Here is a 6000-nt window from a genome sequence, read left to right as displayed (position 1 = left end):
GTTATATGCCCCTACATGTCTTCTACTTTATTTTGGTTTCTCAAAACAGATCCAAATGATTATTGGAGAAGATTAGGGTTTGAGGTTTTTCTTATTTGATTTCTTTCTCTTTTATTTTATTGGGTGGGTGATCTTCACTTGATCACTTTAGGGTTTTAGGGTTTAGCACATAAGCATAATAACACTCATCAGGGCAAAACACAAGATTTAAACAAGATCTATATGTATCAATCTTATTTTAATAAAAGTTTTTGTTGGTTCCAAAATTTGGAACTAGGGAAAAATCATTTCATTTGTTTTGAAATTTTTGGGTTGTTACAAACCCTTCCCCCTTAAACAAATCTCGTCCCGAGATTTTATGAAAAGTTAGGTTCCTAAGAAAGATTGAGTAGTGAGATTAACAGGGGAACATACTTGGCATGTCCTGGGGTGCTTCCTGTGCTTCGGTGGTATTCAAGCGGTAGTAACGACCGTTGCGGTTGTTTGGGTAGTTTGGGGCAAACTTCCTTCCAGTTGGGGCACAAGCTCTGTCTTGGGCGATTGCAGCGGTATTGGCGGCAATCTGGCAAGCTTTTTGGGGCACTCATTGGAGAAGTGACCCACAACTCCACATTCATAGCAGGTTACCGTTGACTTGTCCGTTTGGGCAATGGGTACAGCATTGCTTCCAGTCCTTGGGGCATTGTTGGCGGCTTTCATCGGGCACTTTTTAGAGTAATGACCAGTAACACCACATGCATAGCAAGTCACAGTGGACTTGTCTCTAGGGGCATGGTTGGGTAATGGGATGAGCTGCTCCAGTGATGCTATCCTCACGCGGAGGCGAGCAATGAGGTAGTCCTTCTTGGCGTGCTGATGACGAAGTGCCTTGCGCTCCATTGCAAGGATGTTGATGGTGTCAGTCATCTTGGCGTGCTTAATGTGCATCTGGTTGGCTTGGGCACGGGGGTTGTTGCGGGTAGGAGGGGCCATCTGAACAATGAGGTAGATCATAAGATAAAGGGGGAATTTCTATGGTTTGGTTGAGATAAAAATTTGAAAAGTTCCAAACTTGAGTAGTGTTGAGGGGGTACAACCAACAACACTTTTTCATTCATACCAAGCATCACACATTACAAATCAAACACACCGTTGGTTTGAAGAACCATTCATTCGCTCTACGATACAAGGGGATCCTGATACAACTCACACCTACTTAAGTGCTGGAGTGATACTACTCTTCAGGGTGGATTCTTCTTCTTCACGGGTGAGGTGATTGGCGAGAGGTGAGGGCGTTGTCCAAATCCCTGCGGGTTTTGTACTGCCTGAAGTCCTGAGGTGCTTCATAGGGGTTCATCTTTGGTTGTGGTGGGGGCATGGTCATCGGTCTTCCCATGGAGTCATGTCTTGGGTAGTAGATGAAACGAGTGTTCTTGATCTTGTCCTCATTTTGTCCACACAGACGGGAAATTGCTTCTTGCATAGCTTTGACTAGTCCTTCCTTCCAAGTGTTTCCCGTTACAGAAAACCATATGGTTTCCCATACCGGGGCATCAAGCTTTCTTCGTAGATCGCAGAAACGTCCCACTGAGGTGGTTCTCCTAACTGAGCTTTGAGGGGTATTCCGAAGAACTCGGGATACGGGTGTCCTAGATAGTCCACTAGTTGCTTCAACTCCTTTTCAAACCTTAGGTCGCCTCCGGGACCAAGCTGATAGGACTCCCATTGGTACGTCATCTGTGAACCAAGAGGAGGAGTAAATTAGAGAAGTAGTCCGGTGTGCAAAATTTTATGTAGGCTTGCAAAGAAAGTAGTGTATAGATTCCTCATCTTTTTGAAAAAGGATCTCTAGGATAAGGGTAAGAACAAGTTTTCACAAATATGCACTTCATTGGTTTTTGAAACTAAGTTTTTCAGACGTCCATTCTAACTAGGGTCTCCTAAGGTCAAACAATGGCTCTGATACCAACTTGTCAACACCCGGATTTTTAAGTCCAGATGCCCGTTATGCCATACATCGCAATCCCAGGAATATTGTTGTTGCGAGACATAACAGTTGAATATCATAAGTCGTCATTCATTACATATCATAGTCGTCTTACAAAGAGATCACCTGATCCCATATTACAATAATAGTTGAACTATTGTTCCAACATACATCACAAATACATAGCGGAAGCGTAGATAGAAGGGGACTCTATAGTCCACAGGCCAACGCTTGACGTCAGGAGTAGTCCTAGTTGTCGTAGACGTCCTGCTGTCCATCCTCTTCATACTGCTGCTCCTCTTCATAGTCTGGCCATTTGAATAGCCAGGGACACAGCCGTGAGTACTTTAAAGTACTCGCAAACTAATACTAAAGTAAGTTCGAAAATTTATGTTAAGGGGGTGCTAAGCTCTAGTTTCTTTTGCATAAAGCCAATTTTAGTTCACCAGTATTTGAAATCAAAACCTTTCATATGCTAACTAACTCAAGTGGGAACATTAGTGTCATTCCCACAACATTTGTTTGTAATACAAGTCAAATTCACCATCCACCTTTCAAAAGTAAAAATTCACCAGTCATATGTCACCTTTTTGAAAAATGGTCTGATGACGGAACAGTATGGCCTTTCCAACCGTCCTTAACCGTGGACGCGGCTATTCGAATAGGTTTACACTCTGCAGAGGTTGTACGCTTGTGCCACAACTTTTGATTACATCCGTCAGGGGTAACCCTGAATAATCGTAACTCAGTACGCGGATCATCAACCAAAACCTTTCACTTACATTTCCTAGTATAGGTACCTCTCCCCATGAGCTTGGCCTCCCAGTGAAGACCAACTGTCAACCTGGGAACTGCACAGGGCTTGGGCCGGACATTCACCTCATCTTTAGCGTCGTTTCTTTTGTGGTGGAGGTAGCTTTCGGCATAACCCCGATGACGCTTGTTTAGAGGGAACCCATACTAAGACACATAAACTTCCAGTTAAGCCCTACCCATAATCAGGTATTGTGGGGGTACATGTAAATTGGAATGGTATCGCATCCGAACCCAACCATCAGTTTTCGTAAAATTCACCAAGTCCTTCACAAGTCATATTCACCTTCAAAATCTTTCAATAAAAAGAATAATCATTCCAAGGTTTTCAAAGTCATTTCATTTCACAAGTTCCCATCTAGAGTAGTCAATTTTATCTGTTAGCACTAGCACTAGTCATGAGGGGTGCTAACTTAGCTTATAGCTTTCTAGGCTAAGTTTGATACTCTTGTAGTATTCTATCTCTAGACCAAAGTTAACTATAAAAATAAGCTATAATCATCAAAATAAAAGCTTGTAAGAATAAAACTTGGGATGGGATCATGAAGCATAGAGTAAATTGTGGTAGTGCCTTGCTCTGGTAGAGCTTTGCACTTAGCAAGAATAATTGCTTGCATTGGTAATAGCTCGCAAGAATACTAGCTTGCCTTGGTTGGTGTATTGATCAAAATGTTCCTCCTTCTTCTCCGTAGATGTTCTCGTCGTCTCCTTCGTAGCCTTCGGAACTAGCGTCTATAAATACGAATACGAGGTATACAATCACCACACAAGTTCAAGAGCTATAAAAAGCACACACATAAATCACACCAACTATTCTAGCATTTACACATTGTCATCAGGTGGGTTGATATGGTTTTATTCTTAAGAAAAATAATTTCCTCTCATTATATATGTAAATGATAGTTTCCTTTAAATTCTTGAGGAATAATTTCCTCTCATTGAATCTTCTTAAGATTTAATTTCTCAAACCATCCCACATGAATTTATGTTGACCTAAGTCAACCATTCATCATCATCATTTGAGAAAATGATTTAAATGAGGTAGAGATACCTCATACCATTTAATAATACCTATTATGATTTAAAATCTCCAAGTATTTCATGTGAGAGTGTTTGACCAGGGGTTCAGACTCCATATGAAAATACTTGAGACAAGATTTAAATGAAGTGATACACCTCATATAATTTACACCAGTAGCTAGCATCACTCATTACTATTAAGTGGGTAAATGTGTTGTTTTCTTATTTAGGAAAAATAATTTCCTCTCATACTAAATAAGGTGTTACTTTTAATTACTTAGAGAAATAATTTCCTCTCATTGTCTTATTAAGATTTAAATTCTCTCATGAACAATATATGACCTAGGTTGACCAAAGTCAACCTCTTCATACTTATTATTTGAGAAAATGATTTAAATGAGGTTCCATACCTCATGCAATTTAATACTAACAGGGTAGTGATTTAATGTCACTAAATAACTCAACATGAGATTATATAGAATAGTTATTATCTCATGTTAAATTACTTGAGAACAAGGTTTAAATGAGAGGATTACCTCTCATATGATTTAACATATAATTGTAACTAATTTAATAGAAACTACTATTGAGTTGATTTAATATTCTCAAATAACAGGAATGATACCATGTTGACCAAGGTCAACACTTCACATTTATTATTTGAGCAAAGTGATTTAATTGAGATTCATCATCTCATGTGATTTAAATAACTAATGCAATTTAAATACTATGTTGATTTAAAATCTACAAGTGAGCAAGCATGAACCTAAGCATTTAAGGGTCAACACATTACTTCATATCACTTGTGAGAAAGATTTAAATGGGGTGCTACACCTCATAGATTTAAATCCTAATTTTGAACATAATTTAAATGAGGTGGTGCACCTCATGCATTTTACTAACACATAGTAATGATTTAATATCATCAACTAATTCAATATGAGATTTAACTAACCATGGTATCTACCTCATGTTGAATTAGTTGAGACAAGATTTAAATGAGAGGGAGGCTCTCATATATTTTCATAAATTATCTTGTCTAATTTAAATGATCTAGAACTTAGCCATAGGGCCAATCTTTAAACTAGGCCATGATCATACACAGAACCTATATCATATTTTTACATAAACAATTAGAGTTTGTGAAATGTGAATTATGAGAGGTGGAATCACCTCAAAATTCAAAAGGGTTGATTTTTAATAATTTTTCTAAGGAAGAAAAGTCCCTGTCTTGTTTATTTTGCTACTTTAATTCTATAACAGATCTAGGTTTGAATCCAGTGGCATTTGATAGAGAAAACTCTAAGATTTCCAAAAATATGAAATTCACTAAAAATGGCCAAGTAGATTTGTCCCTATTTATTTTTGAAGTTGACACCAGTTTGTAATATTTATCTAATCTGGAAATTTTTGAATTTAAAATGTGGGCTGGCGGGAAAGGGTTTGGGCCGCAGAGGGGGAAAAAAGTTGGGCCAGCCCAGCTAGCGTGCCACGCACGCAGCGGGCCGCCTGACGGTGGCCCCCGCTTGTCAGCGGGCTTAACACGCCGAACCGGTATGCGACGATGTGAGCCATAGGATTAGATTTGGGATCGACGGTCCACAGTCGCTGCCGTCGACGACGAGGGGCAGGGTTATGGCGGCGCTAGGCGGGGTTGGCGGCTCACCCGAGCTCCGGCGAGGCTGGGTGTCGGCGGCGTTCGACGTTGTCGAGGACGGCGCGTCGAACGGTGGTCGAGGGAGGGCTTGAGGAGGACGCAATCGTCGGCGGCTTCTGCGGCGGTGCTGCGGAACTCCGGCTTGCAATTGGGCGGCTACGGCTTAAATTGAGGGGCGGCGCTGCTCGAGGAGGAGTTGTGAGGTGAGGGAGGAGAGTGGGGGTGCGAACGACGCTGGGGTGGCCTCTTATTTATAGAGCGAGGTGGTGGCCGTGGCTGCGGGTGAGGTCGTCGACGGCGTCGTCGTTTCAAGGCGGAGAAGGGGCAAGGGATGGGGGCGTCCTGTAGGCGACGTCGTGGCGGTTCGGAAGCGCGACGTGGCGAGGACAGGGAAGGACTGAGCGGGTCACACGAGGAGATGCACTGGCGCGGTATTGGCGGACGGTCGTCGTCCTTGACGACGGTGACAGGGCTCTGGCGAGCCAATGGCGATGTCCAGGAGGGAGCTGGGATCCTGGCGAGCAAGTGGGTGAAAGGAGGGGTC

This window comes from Lolium perenne, chromosome 4, assembly GCF_019359855.2.
Source record: "Lolium perenne isolate Kyuss_39 chromosome 4, Kyuss_2.0, whole genome shotgun sequence".
Taxonomy (NCBI): domain Eukaryota; kingdom Viridiplantae; phylum Streptophyta; class Magnoliopsida; order Poales; family Poaceae; genus Lolium; species Lolium perenne.
Note: the sequence above shows the minus strand (reverse complement) of the source record.